This window comes from Chrysoperla carnea, chromosome 4 (assembly GCF_905475395.1).
Source record: "Chrysoperla carnea chromosome 4, inChrCarn1.1, whole genome shotgun sequence".
NCBI lineage: Eukaryota > Metazoa > Arthropoda > Insecta > Neuroptera > Chrysopidae > Chrysoperla > Chrysoperla carnea.
The window spans coordinates 21703540-21725157 of NC_058340.1; the positions used below are offsets into that span (position 1 = coordinate 21703540).

A 21618-nucleotide genomic window follows, 5' to 3' on the forward strand; every position below is an offset into this window, starting at 1 on the left:
AAGTCTGATTTGTGTCCATCAAGATGGCTTCACTGAATTGCGATAAAATTAGTTGGAATAGTGATTGTGAAGCATTTCTTGTCTGTCTTAAGCTCTAATATGACTAGGCTTTGATAAGGAAAAATATTTCAAACAAAAAAGTACTTGAGTACGATTAATGTAAATTGTCATTTCTCCGAAATAATGCCTCATAAGGCCTCAGGGTAAAATTTGATTCAATGTTTATCAATTTGTCTCAGAAATTTTATTTTTAATTTTCTAAATATGAAAGTAATTAGAGAGCAATTTTATTACAATTTTTCATATCTATGAAGTTTTTTCTTTTATATCCGATGTGCGATGCTCTTTAATCTCTCAATTTACCTAGAGATAAATAAATATTATTCTTTGATTTTCAGGAAAAAATGACTTGAAAATTTATTTATTTTTCGAATGGCAAGTTAGTAGAATATAATGAAAAGATTAAATTGTCTTACGTGTTTCAGAACGATATAAATAGCATTAAAAATACGAAATGTCTTAGATATTTAATTTAAAGAAATGTTATGCTTGTATACAGAAAAAAATTTTGTTTGAAAGAAAATTGATCGATAGTATTCTTAGCTATGCTTCAAGAAAATTTACTTAGCTGTTTTAAGTATCACCGTCTATGTTTTAGTTGTTTTGGGTACTGAACCCAAACTCACACTTGAAACATAGCTAAGAACACTCTCGATTAAATCACCATTCAAACAAAAAATAAATCAAAATCAGTTCATTCGATTGGGATACTACGATGTCATAGGTATACAAACAAATACACGGACAAATGAACCTTCTAATACCTCACTTTTTAATCAGGGGTTAAAAAATAATAGACGTTCATATCTGCTTCCACATAATATTTAGTATCTGCTATATATTGTATATTATTGTCCATTCAACGAGTTATTCGCGTCTCGTTGTAAATAATAATTATTCATATCTCTTCTAATTTCATACATGAATAATTTGCCAACAGACAAATAGTTTTACTGCAAGTACTCATATTAAATAAATCATTATTATTATTATTATTAATTTAATATATTGTTCAAAGTTCAAGCATAAACAATGCATGGATACAGTGAGAGATTTATTAGCTCAATTTAATAATCAATCATTATAATTGAACAAAATGTATAAAATGTTTATGTATAGCTTTTCAATTATAGAAACATATTTCTACTCAGACAGAATGGTATATATTATATTTAACAATGATTTTAAGTCCCCATATGAAAACTAATAAACCAGCCGAAGTAATGTAAGTTGTATCTGTTCTGTAATTTTTTTTAAGCCATCCAATCATAGTTATCAATTTAATTTTTCTGTATTTCTTATTTTTACATCATCTTGCATAACTACGACAACGAATCGTAATCATGGAAAGATACTACAGGGAGTAATTACCAATGTAAGCAAGTTGCAGGTCTGTTGCGACCCTTTGGTCCACACTAATAACTTCCCAGTGTAATAAAATGTTATAAAAAATTAAAATTTGACTGACTCGAAACGACTCGACCGAATGTTATGAAATTCTTTTCTGACCATATTGCCGTTGATATGCTTCAATCGACAGCGTAGTCGATATCATTTTTAGTTCACGCGATATCACCGATGAAAAAAATGACTACGTACGTGATGTACGTACGTGAAACATAACCATGAAACGTAAACATATTTAGAAAATTTCGACTTCGAAAATCAGACCCATTACAATAACTCTTCTTATACTGAAAAGTAAAAAAAGTGTATAAATATTACCAAATAAAAAATTGCGGTCAGGGATAGAAATTTTAGAAACCTTGAAAAAGTTTATGGAGCACTAGGAGCCCCAAGTATTTTGGAATGAGACGAAATAGGGTAAAAACCAATATTAGAAAAGCCTTAAGATATATTTTAGAAATTGCTATGTTTATGAAGTGAAAATTCAATTTTTTTATTTAAGCACTTGTTGAAAAAATAATAGCCAATCTTTTTACAATTAAATATTAAATTAATTATATGAAAACGGTGACAAATTTCCGATAAATTTTATTGCTTTTTAAACGCAGAAGTAAAAGTTTATTAAATTCACCATTGATAATTAGTAAATAATTACATATATGAAAAAAATTAAAATTCTTTAATAAAAATAATTAATAAACTATAAATTCAATTTTTTTTATTTGCAAGAAAATACTCAAAATAAAAACTACATCGTATGATTAAAAAAATAAGATGGCTTTAATAAATAATTCAAAAAAATAAATATAAACATTACTTTGGGCGTTTACTACTTTCACTAGTAGTATTTTTTTTCTCATTTTTTAAGTAATTACCAATTAAAATATATTTAAATCAGATTATAATAGGAATTTTATTAATTTCCGAAAAGAATTATTATATTCAACCGGAAAATGTTCATGAAATTTTCAGTTGTTGAGACGTTTACATTACAGGGCTTATATAGGTCGATTTCGCCCATTCTTTACTTCAAAAATAAAGTTTTGCGGATTTAAATGATAAAAATACAGATTTGAAATGGTTTGGTATCTAAATAATATAAGAACTTTGTTTATCAGTGTCCCTCATCTTAAAAAATTTAAAAATATGTACTTAAACTTTGTGCTTTGAAATAATAAAAAGATGAAATTTGCAGCCTTCTGTCAAAATCATAAAAATCTGTCAAAAACAGAAAAATCTATTAGCAGGACTTTAATATATATCTAATTGATCTGAAGATCCTGATATTAGAAAACAAAAAAGATAAGCAAATTTTAATAACAAGTCGTAAAAGCACCGGTCGGTATGACAACTGGAGTTCCTCGAAGAAACGATAGAAATAATCAGCTCCACAAGGATATTAAACTGCAAATATAAAATCGGAACAGATGAAGGCGTACAGTGCAAGCCCTCTTTTCCTTGTATAGTCAAAGTTACACTTATTAACAATAATTCACATAACCAGGAAACCATTGATCTGACTTCTTTGGGTCACATCTATTATATCTTGTATAAAAATGTGTTAAAAAATATTTTAATATATTTAAATTATATTAGATATACCTCAATCACTTCCGAAACTAAGACTAATTGTATATAATGTGGCGGGAAGTAAAGCGTAAAATAAATTTCATCTCAAAAATTACACACGAATTGTTGTTTTAAATCTGTTAGAGATATCACCGATATGATAATAATTGCTTTATATTATTTTGATTTAAGAAGATCAGACAACAATCACTTTCGATTTGATTGTATTGAAATTTTTGCGTGTTATTATTTTGGGTACAGTCACGTAATTTATTTAATCAAAAATCTGCATCCGTGGAAATAAACAGTCGTTACTTTAAAATTACTATTGAAGTGAAAGATATATTTGTATTACACTATTACGAGCAGTGTTCACTTAATTTTGATTAGAATTCTCGATTATGCCGAATAATGTTTAATTTCAATTTTGATCTTGTAATCAGATTGTAATTTTTAACAAAAAAAAAAAGCATTTATTTTTTTTGTCTATGACATTGTAGGTCCAAGAACGCCAGGATTGATTTCCATTCGTTTTTTAATAGTTCAATTGGGTTCGACATTTTTTTTTTAATTCTTAAATTTTAGTTATGTTTGATGAAAATCTGATCTAAAGAATTGCAACTTCGTTTTCTCTTTTTTAATTTTTGCAAATTTATTTCTAATTTTTTAAATAAAAGAGAAGAAGGTCGAAGGAGCAGTGAGCAAACTTATTCTCATTTATTTAGATGAGCACATAACTATCGCGTTCTTCATGGTGCGTTCGGTGGATTGGGGTAGACAAAAAAAAGTTTCCGAACGACACTCTTTTATAAGTTTGACCGCTATGTTTGTATGTCTGTCTGTGGCATCGTAGCGCCTAAATGGATGAACGAATTTTGATTTTTTGGTTTAGTTTGAAAGATAATTTAATGCAGAGTGTTCTTAGCTAGGTTTATAGTGGTCGTTTAGGGTTCCGTACCCAAAAAAACTGGCGATGATGTTAAAAATCAGTTCAATTTGGAAAAGGCTTTAAGAAAAACGGTAATTTAATGGAGAGTTTCATAAATATGTTTGAAAAGCGAGTTTAGGATTCCGTTCCTGAAAAATTTCACTTGTAAAATACAATAATATTGGTCGAATAGAGTTCTACAGTAGGTGCTTATATTCGCTATAATAAATAATATTTGGAGACAAATGTTTTACTGGAAAAAAATCTGGAAAATTTTGGAAATCTAAGTAATATTCTTGATATTTAAAGAAAAGCACTTTTAAAAAAACTAAACGAAATTTAAACTCGTTCCTTGAAATTAAAAGCAAAAGAGACAAAATTTTACTTAAATATTTTGATTATAAAATCTGTTTATTATATTTTAATACCTTTCACTTTTTTGATTTTTTTTCCTATATAAATAAATAAATACATTCAATATAAGATAATAATGATATTAATAATAATAACAATATTTATTATTTAAATATTTATAAAAAGAATGAAATTAACAATGTTTATTATAATTCACACGTAAAATCATTCATATTTTTTTAGATATATAAACACACCTTCCATGTGATATTAAAAGATATGATTATTAATTTTAAAATATAAGTTTTGTTTTCTTTCAATGCCCACGATTTTGCTTATAAAAACCAATTTAAATTATATTCACATATTATAATAACTAGACAGACGCATTCTATAAAATTAGATTTGGTCTTTTAAAATAGATAATATCAAAGTTGTATAATTAAGTTATAATATTATTTAAAAAGTTAAATCATTCTTTGACTGCAATTTTTTTAATCATAGGTTCGTTTATGTAGTTCATACATTTATAGATATTTGAAAAAATATTCAATAATAAATGAAGAAAGCAAATTTTATAACAGAAACTATTTATAAAATTTGTATTTCTATTCTCTAATAATACCATCACGTAAGACACACACTGACCATTTATGATATCCCGATTCGACCTAGCATAACATATAGCAGTGAAAGTTGGACACTGACACAAGAAGACCAGGAGAAAATAAGAAAATTTGAACGAAATATCATAAGAAGGATATCTGGAGTGATCCGAATGAGCGAGGAAGAATAGCGCATCCAAACCGACAGAGAAAACCAAGAGAACCTGAAGAGAGAAGATATTAAGAAGTTCATCAAATTACAGAGGGTCATATGGTTCGGACATGTGCAAAGAATGGAGGAAGGAAGAGGCCAAAGCCTACCCCGGGCTGCTGCGCCTATTGGTTTGAATTGGAATGCAAACCATAATACCCAATTCTCGCTGTAAAGCATTAACTACGTCTCTTTGTTCAAATTTCTTTCTCACTTTCCAGCCCTCATCTGATTAGTATTTTTGATTAAATCCCAGCAGTATTGCAATGTATTGCAAATTGATGAAAAATTTTTCACCAAAACTTTCCTGGATTTTTGGACATTAAAAAAATTGAATCACTCTACTTTTGAAGGATTTATAAAAGCTAATACATTTAACCAAACAGTAAACAAGGCAAATTTTTGGTTGCGAAGTTTCTGGTTTGGACTCAAACAAAAATATAGCTGAAATCTAAAAAAATCTAAGATGATTAAAATTGTTCAACAGCCAGCTATAAATTTAAGATATGAAGAAATAATGGGAAATTAAAATGACAAATGATTTTACAAAAAGGTTACAAATAGATTTATTGTCTTTACAATACACAAAACAAAATAATAATTAGTAAAATTATTTAATATTTCATATTATGAAATATTTTATTGCATTATAATTTTTATTATTCGTGTTGTTTGAATAATTATATTATTTTGTTTATCTAAAACTTACATACAAGTAAACCTGTGTACCTGGCTGGAAATATGTAAAAAAAATCATACTATTTCAAAATTGTATATTGCAAAAAATTTAAAAAAAATACAATTTTTTTGAATACTTAATTTGAATTTCATGTAATTGTAATAAAATAGTTTGATGAATGAATATAAAATAAATAAATTTTATTTTATTTTTTTTTATATTAGTAAAACCACAAATTCTATGTGAAATTTGTTAGTATAACAAATATTTTTAGACAATTTTGTAAAAATAATCATTTTTATGAAATATTACAAATATTTTTATTTTTTTTGTTTGATTTAGTTTTTTTTTTTGCAGGACCGTGTACCAAAATGGCATTGTAGACTCTTAATTTAAGTACTGTACGCTTTATGAGTAAAGGCTTATAACTTTTTGATTGTAAAAGTATTGGTTTCAATTCATTAAACGCAAAAAGATTTGCTTGCTACGAAACCACTGACTACGTGAACCACTTTATGAAAAATTTGAATTAAGCTGTTAATATTTTGGAAAAGAAAGATGGAAAAGAAAAACTAAGAATTGGAAATTGAACGAAAATCTAAAACCATCCACTTAGTTAATCTGCATGAAGTATATTAGAAAAGTCTGAGCTCGACACTATGGGCTATGAAGTAACGGCGTCCATGATGAATTTGCATTAAATAGAGTGATTTTCCCTTCTAAAGTTACAGTCCTCCGAAAAAAGGTAAAAAAATCAAAAATCGTGGTCTTTAATATATCTCACTTTCAGCATCTATTTCACAATAATGTGAATTAAAATAAGATTTTCAGGAAGTAGAATGAACAGATAGATATATTTAAGAAAAAAGCGATAATAATACGCAATAAATTGGAAACCAGGAACGTATTGAATCTAGCTCTCAATTCAATATCTTAAATTGTTAGAATATGGTAATAAAGAATAAGAATAAAGGAAGAGAGTTCAATATAAAATATGTCATCAGTTATTGAATTTTGGGGTACTATATTGGTCATGTAAATTACATAGAGCAAAATTTCGAACCATTGTAGTTCTAAGATTGATTGATGCTTTAACCAGTTATATTTTATTTATTAAAATAATTATTATTGGTTTAAAGATGACATAATTATTCTAAAATAATAAAATATAAAATTAGTGGGCTGAAACATGTATGTTTTAATTCTTAAATCATTATGTAATGTTTTACAGCAAATGGAAACACTGTTTAACATTAAATAGAGATTGAAAACGATATTTCGTCAATGGATTTCAAATTTTCATTGTGTATTTAATCCTTGTAAATGAACATCGTTGCCAATAAAGAATAGCAACTTCGAAAAGCTTCGAAAAGTAAAAATAACTTGGCGGATTTTACTTTTGTATTAAATAAGAAATGTTGCAAATATGTTTTTCGAATATCTATCATTCTTAACCAGCAATCAGTATCGTAATAGCTGACTTAAAGAGAAACTGTGTATCCAAAACTTTATTCGCAGATATAAAAATCTCAATAAAAACCGTAAAAAAAACGCCGTACGTCAGCCTAAAAAGTTGTGAAATCTCGTAGAGAGTAAATTCTTTGATAAAAATTAATAAGAATGACATAAATTTATTGAATTAGTTTTCCGAAAGCATTTAAGTACTACGTAAGCTAATTTTCGGTGACTTCAGATCCACACCCAGGACAAATAATAAAATGATGAATCCTTCCCCTTCTAAAACGAAGAAGTAGGAATTTTTTCACAACTTTTATTAGATATCAATAATTAAATTTAAAATGTCTGAGTATTTTCAGGTTTAAGTAAAAGAATTACTTAAAGGCCTAATTTTTTAACGAAAGTAAAAATTTATTGTGTAGTAGGTATATAACTACTGCAGGAGCTGTCACAGAAGTGAGCAGGAGGAGACAATGTCTCATCTTCTCTGTCACTGCCCAGCTCTTGCCATGAGAAGATGGACTTACTTGAGCCAGTCTCTCTTTGAGGACCTCTCCGAGCTAAAGTCCGTCGAGCAATCCTGCTGTTCTTAAACAGCCCCAAATGGTTCATGGAATAGTGACCGGAGATAGACCAACCCTTTCTCGGTATCACAACGGACCCTATGGTCTAAGTGTGTCCTACCTCAGGACAGCCCCTTTAACCTAACCTAACCTACCCTTACCTAGGAATATAAATAAAAGTTTTCATAAAATTAAAAACGTTTGTTTCAATTTAATATTTTGTGTAGGTTTTTAAAAATTAAAAAAAAAATTATTTTATATAACACAATAATTAATATTAAATGTATAATAACATATATTTTAACAAATATCTAATCATGTGATTAATAGAAAATAAGAATTAAAATAATAGATATACTCGTACCCATTCAAAAATTTATTTTAAACAATAATTAGAGGTTTTTAAAAATATAATTAATTGAATGCAAAAAAAGCAATTTGAAAGAATTCTTTTACTTATATAAGTTTAACTTTGACCTTATCATTCATAGAAATTTGAAAATAATTATAAACGAGGTTATAAGGTATAATTAATCATGAGAATTACGAAAGTTTCAATGGATTTTCATTTTTTTAATTTCCGAGATTATTATGTATACATTTTGTTAAAAACTTTTCTTCTGTGTAATTATCCAATTTTGATTTTATAAGCCTTGGTTCCGGACTCTTGTTTTATTTACGAGATATTTTTAATTTCTTTTTAATAAATCAAGGTTTTTATCAAAGTTATTCATAATTAGCATTTCACTAATACACCAGTTGTTTGAAGTAGTTTGAAGTCACACTAAAGGTTACCGTCATTCTTGGCCATACAATCTCTCGATTTTGGTATTTAAGTTTATGGAATTCGCGGAAATATTTCAAAAACTGTACGTTAAATGGTTAATATTCGTATTTTGGATGATAATTATCCCAATTATTAATTTAAAGATCTTATCTAAATCGAATCACAAAATTTGATATTCAACAAAATTTTCGAGCTTCTTGAAATTTAATTAAGCACATTAAATCACAGACATCGAAAAATCGAAAAAATTATGGAAAATTGATTTGAATAAAAATCATTGTCTAAATTTTAAAATAATCAAGGCCCAAAAATCATTAAAACTATTTTGTTGTTAGATAAATATTTTGATACTTAAATAAATTTCAAACAAAAAATTTCTGTCAAAAAAGGGCAATTTCTGTCATTTTTTTGCTTTGAAAACCCTTAATAAGCGGATTAAGAAAAAAAGAGCGAGCACTGTTGTGGAACACCTAGTTGGAAATTACTTATGTGAATGGGGTTTGACCTGACTACTTTGCACATAAGAAGCGAGCTACCTGACTAAAAGACTCCGTTCTTGTTCAAAAAACTATTAATATTTATAGATTATAAACTTTATAAAAGTGTCAGTCGGTGCCACCCACACGCTTTCTTTCGACTAGCGCACCAGTCCCGCTATAAGGATGGTCATCTGCCAAATGCGGTGATAGAATGGGTGATAGGATAGTGATAGGATTACTAAAAACCTTAAACTACTACACTAAAGATGAGACCTGACAGCCTTGGCTTATGGTACTAACACCATAAGGGAATTCGAAAATAGGGGTTTATATTGATATTTGGTGGAAGCGCAAGGAAAAATATATAAGAATGAAAGAAAGCATTGAAGTATCGCATTTTTAAAATGTTAAATATTTCTGTAAAAAAAGGTTTTGGATGATACAAAGTACATAAATGCATATAAAAATTAACAATTCAATAAAACTTGTGCAAGGCACACCTATAGAAGTTATCGCTTGAAGACTTTTTGGAGCTATTAATTTACATTGTATAATAAAAAAAACGGGTAATTTTATCAAAATGACAATCCTAAAAAATGACAAATATTCAAAACATTCAATTGTTATACCATGTATATATGAAATATACATAGTATATATATTAAGTTTAGTCCCAAGTTTGTAACGCTTGAAAATATTGATGCTACGAAAAAATTTTGGTTTAGGTAAATCGATCGGAAATCGATCCAAAGTATCGTTTTTTTCGAAAATTACTCGGCCAAATAATTTTTTACGAATTTTTGCGAATTTTTCTAAGGGGTACCCCTTGAAAAAATTGCAAAAAATCGATACAAATTTATCGTCTCCAATTTCGATAAAACTCTGTATATAAGGTAATTTTGACCCAAAAAATACAAAAATCGGTTTCATTTAACGATTGGGCGAATAATTCTCGAGATAATACCGGAAATCGATCTGAAATATCGTTTTTTTCGAAAATTTCTCGGCCAATCGCCAAATAAACTCAATTTTTGAATTTCTTGGGTCAAAATTACCTTATAAACTGAGTTTCATCAAATTCCGAAACAAATAATTTTTTACGATTTTTTCGAATTTTTCTAAGGGGTACCCCTTGAAAAAATTGCAAAAAATCGATACAAATTTATCGTCTCCAATTTCGATAAAACTCTGTATATAAGGTAATTTTGACCCAAAAAATACAAAAATCGGTTTCATTTAACGATTGGGCGAATAATTCTCGAGATAATACCGGAAATCGATCTGAAATATCGTTTTTTTCGAAAATTTCTCGGCCAATCGCCAAATAAAAGCAATTTTTGAATTTCTTGGGTCAAAATTACCTTATAAACTGAGTTTCATCAAATTCCGAAACAAATAATTTTTTACGATTTTTTCGAATTTTTCTAAGGGGTACCCCTTGAAAAAATTGCAAAAAATTGATACAAATTTATCGTCTCCAATTTCGATAAAACTCTGTATATAAGGTAATTTTGACCCAAAAAATACAAAAATCGGTTTCATTTAACGATTGGGCGAATAATTCTCGAGATAATACCGGAAATCGATCCGAAATATCGTTTTTTTTCGAAAATTTCTCGGCCAATCGCCAAATAAACTCAATTTTTGAATTTCTTGGGTCAAAATTACCTTATAAACTGAGTTTCATCAAATTCCGAAACAAATAATTTTTTACGATTTTTTCGAATTTTTCTAAGGAGTCATAAGGTCATTTGGGTCTTTGCTGCGCAGGACCTATCTTGTAAACCGTTAGAGATAGAAATGTTAGAGATAGAAATGATAGAAAAATGTTCCTTATAAAATATTAAACAACATTTTTCGTAAACATCACTGTTTACCCGTGAGAGCACAAAATTGTATAGTATGTATGTTATGGTTATATCAGTTATAGTATCAGACAGAGTAATCAACACTGTCCATACATGGTATTTCGACAATTAACTCAGTCAATTGTTTGTTTTCTCTTGTTTTAAATATATTTACAAATACAAAATAATGACAGAGTTGTGATTGTGTCTTGTAAACAACAACAAATAAAATTATTGTCATGAATAAATAAAATATTGTATGAACTTTTGAACTTAATTTGTTTTTATTATTTATATGGTATTTAATATAACCCACACGTCACACATATGTAAAAAAAATTAAAAACAATAAAAAAATTATGTCTCTTTGGTATGGTTAAATTATGTCGTCATAATAATATAGTCATTATTACTGTTCAATCTTCCTACAAAAAAATAAAAATAAAAAATCTTTGTAATAAAAACAACACTCATGTTAACTATGTAATTGGATTGAATATCATATGCTCAATATCTGATGTCACTTGTGGCAAGTGTTACAAGAGCTGCCAAGATTTTTGAGAGTTTATTTTAAAACCCCAAAATTACGGATATTTCTTTCCTTATTAAACTTAGTTTGGGATGAAGTATATCTTACATCGAAAAATTATTGTCTGTAATGCGAGCTAGTAAAACAACCGATTTTGTTTGGAAATTTTTGAACCAACACTCAATTAACCTATACTTGCTATTTACGAACTCGACTTCACTTTTTATGTCCTGAACATGCTTAAAAATTTGAGCTAAATATTCAGATCGTTTTTGAGTTATCGTGTCGGCAGGCGGACAGACAACCAAAAATGGACTAATTAGGCGATTTATGAACACCTATTTTGTTAGTAGTATCAATATTTTTAAGCGTTACAAACTTGCGATTAAACTTTGTATACCTTGATATTTTTCATATAGATACAGGGTATAATTACAACATCCTAACCAAAATGATTTGAATGCATGTATTTTTAATGATTAAAATAATTTCAAGTGCCATCATGTTAGAAGCCAATAAATTTTCTGGAAATTATAAACTATATAACACCAACGACATGAAAAGTGACTTACAAAAAATTATTTTGAAATAATTTTCAAATCCGCAATTTTTGTAGCTTCTTTTTTCAGGAATGCTCACTATGAAACACAGTAAAAGCCAACGTCAATAATTAATTTCAATAAGAAAATAAATATTATAAAACGTATTATAAGTTAGAGAAATATGTATTTTAGATTCAAGTATGAAGAGAATGCAAATTTATCTTATTTGGATCTAAACATCTATTTATGAATCTAAAATTAAAAACATTTTTCAACGAGCTTTTCGTTTCATATTAAAATAATATATGTAACTGCCTATTAAAGACAAACAAATCAGATATGCCATTTTGTAACACAACAAAAAAATAATATTACATAATCATACAAAAGTTTAAAAATGATTATATGGAATAACAGAACTATTAGTTTTGCCAATTATGTAATTTGAAATTCACGCAAAACGATGATTAGATATGTAGAAATGGATTTTTTTTTAATCTTAAACCGATTTGTTTTATGAGAGTTAATAACTATGCATTTTTGCTTAAACTTCCTTTGAATAAATAAAGTAGGTAATTCATAGAAGAATTTGAAGAAGTTATGCTTTATTGAATTCCCGACATTAAAAATTTAAAGAACGTCTATAATATTTACTATGGTATGTGTGTAGTAACTATTGTTTTAAAATAAAGCAACCTTGATATGAAGAAAAGTATTTAGCGTAAATAGGTAGGTATTTAATTTACTAACAGCACTATAGAACGGCTGTCCCGAAAAATGAAGCAATATACTGCTTCTGACATAAATCATATCAATTCTTCCATATTCTAAAAATTCTCATTGACGTTATCTTCGAAAAAAATTTTTTTTACTGGATTCGTATTCGTTTAAACGGTTTCAAGTGTTAGCTCTAAAGTGACTAACCCATAAACGTTTATCAAGTTTTGCATTGATATAAATGGCAATCAAGTTTATAAAAACACATTTTTAATCCTTTATTTCGAAGTAAACGTGAATAAAAATTACAATTTCGGCGTCGAATATTATTTGAAGGATCATAACTATTGATCTGAGTCATGATCAGAGTTCCGGACCATTTTTGGAGGTAAGCACAGGCATATTAATATGATTTTATTAAAATAAAATAGGTCCAAATATTGGCCCAATATCCAGAATATTGTAACGAGTCTGGTATCATAGAATGCTATGGAAATGTGTAGTAAGAAAAACGTATGCAATGGAATACAATTGAGTCTAGCATCTAAGGTGGCTGTGAATAAGGAAAATTGAACATGAAATTCATGGTAACTATGGAAAAGTGTAAATTTAGATGTAGTTTTGTACGGAAGAACAGTTCTTACGGAAAGTGTGATGCGAATATTTGGTTGTTTGATTATTAAAACTATATTAAGTATGGGTATATTTTACAAGTCAAATATCGTTAATTGACTTTGTAAAAATTATTTGCACCTTTGTTAAACAGTAAAATATATCAAAGTTTTCCATAAATTCATATTTGGGTATACTAATTGTATTTAAACTACGGAAAATTAATCTTAGGTGTCCAAAAAAAAATCAACGGTCTTTTCCATTATTAAAATCACTTACAAAAAAAAGAAAAATTATTTTTTACTGTTTTTAATTAAAAGTAACCCTCGATGAAATTCAGAGCTAAATGAATAACCAAACAAAACTATCCCCAAAAAACATTGGCCATAAACCATCCATAAACCTTATCATTGACATGTGTATAGTTAGTTAAACTTCCTCTTGTAATCCTTTTTACAACAGTAAACTATTTTCTATTTATATTCTAAACAGGTAGACACTCCGTATTTGAACTACTTTTAACACTCCGAAATATATCTTTCTTGTTAAAAGTAATAAAGAGTAAACCAAAGTCAAAGCTTGCCCAGCTATATACAAAACGAGGAAAACTTTCATACATTATAGAATCCGACAATGCTCCTGTAAAGAAATAGGCAACTAACTTTGTAAAAAAATATTTTCACAAATGACCTAGATTAAAAAAAATTTGAATGAAAAATTATTCCTAAACTACTAATTAAAATTATTATTTTCTACACATTGTGCAGGCTACCATCATTAAATAGGAAATAACACATTAAAATAAGCTTTTCCAAACTTATTAAAAAATCACGGTACGATACTTGTTTTTAAAAATAAAAAAACAAACAAACAAGAAAATCAACAATTTCAAAAAAAAAGCAAATAAGATAAGAGAAATCAACATAATCATTTTTTATAAGTCCTGCATATCTAATACACGGAAAACGCTAATTATTTCCACTAAATTAAAAATAGAAAAACCATCCTGTTTATAATAAATAATAATTCAATTAAAACTTGTCTCTTGTTCCCATTAATTTATGCATGATTTATCATCAGACATTTTACTTTCATTAATTATGAACAGCTATACAAATGTAAATATTAATTACAACTCAAATATTAGCTGTTGCTATAAAATCTTACATGGTGCATAATTCTCCCATCAAACTAATTAAATATAAATAATGTTAGTAATTTTATGTACTAATATTATTGTGTTAATTTTTTTAAACAAAATTATTTGTAAACATTACAAATTTAAATAATTTATACTCATGCATTTAAGTAAACGATATTGGTGTTGTGAGAGAAACAAAATAATCGGTACGAGAATAAGTCAACGAGACGATATTAATAATTTTAAGTTTTGATAAATATTCGATGGTAGGTGTAAAATATGAATTTTTGAATTGTATTTTTTCAAGATAGTTGTCATCAACTGTCAGAGGGAGATGATACGAGATTAAACAAAACTTTTACAACTTTTACAACTTGAGATAATATACGAGAAATATTACTCTTGTCTTGTGGCAACACTGTTAACGAATAAATTCATATATTCGATTGAAACAAATCTGATCTATGAAAAACATAAAATTGGCATTCTAGATAAGGAAATTTAACATTTTACCGCGAAAATACCTAAAGTAAGGTGGATCGTGATGGCGTTTTTTGCAATCTAATTCTAGAAGGGATTTATAAGCTTTGTGAACATTGCCAATTAATTAGCACGCTTTTCTTATTCCCCTGAAAAAATATTGTTGTATATGTACCTATAATTGTATTATTATTGTATACTAGCTTGATACCCGCCCGATTCACTGGGCTTAAAAGTAACAACCATCGCTTTATAGCTTCCTGCTCTCTTGATCTCACTTATCCCCCTTCCATAACACTCGAAGGGATTGTTTTACACTGCTAAATATACGCACAGTTTTCTATTTTTTGTGTGTATAAAGTGTAAAATAGTCATAATTCATTGAATATATAAGAAAAGATGGCCATGAATCAGAATATTCCTATAGTATCCAGGTATACGTAAATCGGTATTAATTAAAATATTATAAATGTTAGCTGTTGCTATCTTACATAAAGTATAATTTTCTCTCATCAACTTTATTTATTATAAATAAAAGTTATTCAATGTACCAATGTATTGTACTAATTATTTGAAACAAAATTGTTTGTAAATATTAAAAATTTAAATAAATTATATTCATTGATTTAAATAAACGAGTAAATTAATGTGAAAAAAGTGGTGTAATTACATTTATTAAAATATTATTCTCTTTTATCAGTGGGTTCATTTACGAGCACAAATAAAGTATTTTAGTATTTTAGGGTCAAATTTACGCTTTTGAATAAGAAAATACTCGAAACTTAAGAAAACTTCTAAAATGACACCAGTTTAATCATAATCGGTTCACTAGTTTTTCCAGTTATAAGGAAAAATGGATTATAATATATATAACTTTTGCAATAGTCAATTAAAACTCTTAAAAGCTTCTGAGAAGATATTCCCTAACATGCTCAAACAGAGGTCGCCACCTGAATATCATGGAATATTTCTGAGATATTTGATTGATTAACAAAAAGGTTAGCATTATGTAAAACCTTAAATTCTCTAGGTTGGAACTGTTCAATTTTTATTTTGAAAAATGCATTCTACTCTTATCTATTCTATAATTCCTTAACTTTGATTACAATTAACACTTAGAAAGTAACATTCGATTTGCTTTACATGAAAAATACGAAAATTATTCTGCAAATCATGTGTTTAAACTTAAAATACGAACAAGTAAAAAGAAATAATTGCCTGAGTTAATTGTTGAAATACCCTGTATAGAAGACATACATCGGAAATTAACTCTTTAGGTGATTTTATGAACAAAATTTTGTTATTATCATCAATATTTTGAAGCGGTACAAACTTGGGACTAAACTTAGTATACCTTGATATCTATTACATATATACAGGGTATAAAAACATATCTAATGGTTTGATTAATTTAACAGAATTAATCATTTCATAAATTTGATTAATTCATTCATTATTCCAACACTAATGTAATAATGGTAAGTGCTTTGTTTTCTTGAATGAAATCGACATTGTTTTCTCTTCATATCATGTGTAATTTTTGTATCTATGTAATTATTGTAATTATATAAAGCGCTTCGTAGAGCATTATGGGTAAATTAAATTACATAATTTTTAATTAATCAAATTAAATTACAAGATATTGCGTTGCTTGATAAATTTTTGTTTGAGCTCTTTTATTAGTTACCTAATCTTAAATGAACAAAATCATAAGTGATAATATTTAAATTTATTGTTTTCGACTTAGGTACGATTCAAACACAAAAAGAACTGTTCAGCAAAAGCAATTAGCAAGAAAGTACCTACTTCTTATTTCTTTTGTCTGTTGTTTATTTTCTTGAATGTTAAATTATTATTAAAAAATATTCCCGTCTCAAAGAACTACGTAGACTAGATGAATTGTCTTAAATACAGCAAATATTCTATCTACAATCTACATTACATAAAATTTTTTTTATATAACCATAAGCTAACTTTCATGGTAAGGATAGCTTGAAAATAAATGTGAATCTCTGCTGTAAGTAGAACACTAAAAATATTAAAAACTTTAATCAAGTTTTATGTTTCCTATGCCTAACCCTTTTTAATTGTTTAGATTTTAAGGACTGCTACTAAATGTGAAAAAAGTGAAATGAAGTCCACTCTTTTTAGGTGTTAAAAATTCTACGAATATAAATTTGACAAATACAATACCGATGCATTTCGAAATAAAATATAATTTTTTAAAGAAAATATGTTTGAAAATTTCTACTGCGAAGAAATAGAAAATGATGATGATTATATACAGTTGGAAAAAAACCTTTATAATATTTATCAGTAGAAATATAATTTCACCTAAGTGGATAGCACATCTGCTTTGACAATTAAAATATATTTTATATATTGGATACATTCACGTGACTACTTTGAAATTATCTTCCACGCATCCTTCTTTAAAAATAAATACCATTAACTTTTTAATAAAAAATAAGTAGGTATACCATTTATACTATTATTTAACATTAATAATAATTGAAATAATAATAACGTAAATAACTGTAAAAATTAATTTTTATGTAGGTACTGTTAAAAGTCCTCTGCTCAAAGTCCTTTAAAGTCTCGAAACTTACAAAGTGTAGTTAGCAATGGTGCAGTTCTTTGGTTATGGAAAAAAAGTAAAGAAATTAAATTTTAGAAACAGTTAATCCTTGGGGAATAAAAAATAAAAGATACAAAAGTTTTATAAATGATGAGATAGGTTTTATATAAAAAAATGAGTGTTAAAAATCATCTTTTTTTTGTTTAGAGCTTTAAATTATTTGCTATTTTTGAGATAGATTGGTGCACATTTCAATGGCATTTAAATACTTTTTAAGGTATAACATAGTGCAATGGAGACCCAATCACGTAACGTAACGTCTAGTCAAACTGATTTTTTCAAAACCTAAGATGCAAAAATCTTTTTAATTCATAAAATTTTTTTTTAAATATGCAGATTTGTTATTTTTGAATATCAACATTTCTATGTTTAGGCTCAAACTAATAGACTTAAATAAGAAACCTGTAAGTAACTTATCGATATATTTATAAAAGCGAACCAAAACATTTGAAAAACGAATTGTATCGTTGTGCTCCAGTAACATTTGTTTAGCTTTATTAAGTAGCTCCTCAGCGGTAGATAAACTTTAAAAGTTAATCGTTGGGTTTAAGAAAACTAATTGAATAATAAATATTGTAGATTCTCGATAATTGGAAACTTTCAGCAATCGAAACACTTTTTGTCTGCTCTCATTTTCCACACCGCTTTCCTCGTATCACTCAAAATAATAGTTTGTCCAATAACACGAGCGTACAGTCTTGCTTAAATACATATATTCCATTGATGTTTTTGCAATGGTTTCTATTATTTATAATGCATTTTTTCTTACAGTCCCAGTAATCGGACCATAGCCAGTTTTATTAGAACATCTCTTTTAGCCCCGATTATCGAACAAAGTTATTCACAATTTGTGTACATTTTTTAGGAGAAAGCTTTTTCATCTACTATTATTTATTTACTTTCTTGTCTAATAACAAGTAATATATTTTCATTTACGATGATATAATTTCCAGGCAACGTGATGATAATAGTCATCGCTAATTTTTCAACAGGTTTTTCACCTTATAAAAACAAATAAGAAAGAAGCAAAACCTTATTAAAATGCAAAAATAAAATGCACTTTACTACTGTTATTAGTAATAATATTTACTATTTATAATAATATGAAGAAATGTCATGGCCAGTAAAAGAAATAAATTTTAATAATAATAATAATAATAATAATCAATAAATTTATATATAAATAAATTGCATATATTACATTTATTGTAATCATTTTACAATTTACAACATAATTAGTTTTTATGATTATTAACAGACTAGAAGTAATAACAAAGTGAATACTGCAACAGGTAAGTAATTGTAATTGTAATCTCTATTCAGTATAAGTATAATATTAATATTTTTTTCACTATTCATTACTATAACATTATTATAAATATTCTCAGTACTTGTAATTTACTTTGTAAAGCATATATACGGTTTTTTTGTGTATAAAATGTAAATGTGATTCAATTGAAATTAAATTAATAAAAAACAGGATCGTGTTACATATGAGGATAAACATGTGATTCTTCACGACTAGAATGAGGTTGAAATACCTACTCCGCTTAGTATCATATCTGTTAATCACCAGAGTTGCTTTTGGACAAAAAATAAATTTTACATCTATGAAGATTTTAAAGGTACTTTATCGGGTCACGTTAACGTACAATTTTATGAATTGGATAAACCTTATAACCTTTTTGTTATTAATTTGATTATTATGAGACACTTTTCCAGGAATCATAAAAAAACATGGCGGAATTTTATTTACTTTTACTTCAAGGGCGTAGCTAGATCGAGACACGATGGTGAATATAAAAAGTTGCAAAATGTGAGATATAAAAACATTTTTATAATAAAAAAATTATATGCGCAGGATTTCCGAAGGAGCCAAATGAGTTCCACAGACTTACGGTTTTTCAACTTTCGGTCAATATTTATAATTCGGGCGATTAACGATTGGTACTTGGTTAAATTTTTCCGCATATTGGGGGGAGGGGTTTCCCTCTCCTTGTTGACGCCCTTGGCTTATATCCTAAGGTTCGAATATTTTCAATAGGTCATGCAATAATTAAATAATACGTGGCTACTATATCTTCAATAGACACTTTTTAAATATCCATAGAAATAAGACGCTTTTTAAATATCCAAAGAGAGTTGTTTTTAACACCCGAACCAAAAAAAGTGGTGTTATAAGCTTGACCGCTATGTGTATGTGTCTGGCTGTGTCATCGTAGCGCCTAAACGAATGAACCGATTTTAATTTCTTGGTTTCGTTTGAAAATTAGTTTAATTGAGAATGTTCTTAGCTTCGTATCCGGAACAACTAAAAAATTAGCGATAATCTGTAGGTTACGAAGGGGCAGATTTTGTTTCCTAAAAATATTCTAAGTAATTAATCATAACAGTCATTTGATCATGTGTTGAGCCACATAAACGAATCCCTTTACCAATGAGTAAGATGAAGTATATACTAAACTTATAACACAAAGTATGTTAAACAAAGACAGCTTTGGCATTGTTCCTGGGCTTACTCCCCTTAAAAAGGGTTCATAGACTGAAGATTTACCCAGGGAGTGTGAAAAAAGAAGCCGGATTTAGATTTGAAAATGATTTTGATAGAATTTTGACGTTAGTAATAAATACTTTATGGCATTATTAATTTTATTTTTTCAAATAATTACTTTGAGATGTAATAAAATTGATATTTTTATGATTCATTTATCTAATTATTAGTTTTTACCAATAAATAAAATTGATATTTTTATGATTTTTTTTATCTAGTTATTAGTTTTTATCAATAAATAAATAAAAATTAATTTGTATTTAATTTAAAAAATAGAAATTTGTTAAATAATTATCATGTACACGGACCTGTGTAAAAATGGTAATATAATGTACAAAAACCTATACAATTACAACAGCAAAAAATTTCATATCATTGAATTATTATTAATTACACTTTTAAAAACACCACGTATAGTCAATAAACATTTCAATTAAAATTTTATTTAAATCAATAAATTGATTAACTATTATTAATTTTTCCGTTCCGCATAGTTTTTTACTTCTTGCAAAGTTTATTATTGATAATATTGATACTTTATAGTGTGTTAATTAAACAATTATAATAACAACTAATGTTGTATCTACAAAAAATTTAATTTTTGAATATCAGGTGAATGAGTGGTTGTATTTAAATAAACTTGCTGGTCTAGGAATCAATTCTTAAAAAAGGAGTTTTTCTTGAAACTTAACATAATAGTCTATATCTTCTTTATCCAAATATTACAGTAATATAATAGCTATACCAATGAATTGACACACTGTATACTTTTTAATATTAATAGCTTTAATTAAAAGAAATAAACATTAATTTAAATATAATTTATTAATGAGAATTTTGAAAAAATAATAATATTATACAGACATTTATTTATTTTATATGTTGAAATATTTTCATTTCATTTAAGAATAAATATAGGTACTTTTAATATAAAACTATTGTTTAAACTTACTGAAGAAGAACCAAGGAAATACATTAACAAATAATTATTAATCACTTGTATTATGATGAGAGATGGTTGGATGCAATAACACAGACAGAAAAAAACGCACCTGTAACAATGCAAGAAAAATAAAATTATTATTTAATATATTCATTAATTTTAATAGCATATTAATTAATAGATGCTTATTACGCCATGCCATGCATATTCACATGTTAACATGTTTTAAAATTCTGTTTATCGTTTTTCAATTCTGCAAAACTGTTAATAGATTCTTTTTAGGATTTGATTATTAATTAAGTAGGTTCTGTACGTTTTTTTAAAGCTAATAAATTTTAAAAAATATTCTATGTTTCTGATAATAGCATGAAAGTATGATATGATGAAAAAATACGATAATAAAATTACGATTTTCACGATCAAAAACTACATAGCCGATTTTCATTCTGATTTTCCCTTATAAAGACATGCTGGATATAACTGAAATTAAATATATGAGCTCGGTTTCTAAGCGGATC

General features: G+C 27.0%; 1 protein-coding gene across 2 annotated transcripts in view; it reads right to left on the reverse strand.

Moving 5' to 3' along the window:
* The window catches only part of LOC123297550 (probable serine/threonine-protein kinase DDB_G0282963), an 82577-nt gene extending 61441 nt beyond the window's left edge, over nucleotides 1-21136 (reverse strand). The window contains exon 1 of one of the 2 annotated variants that reach the window (XM_044879258.1): nucleotides 21110-21136. The gene's annotated coding sequence lies outside the window, so the exon portion shown is untranslated. Of the gene's footprint in view, nucleotides 1-14009; nucleotides 14023-21109 lie in introns of those variants that run through there. The other variant, XM_044879257.1, reaches the window with a different exon arrangement.
* Nucleotides 21137-21618: the final 482 nt, after the last annotated feature.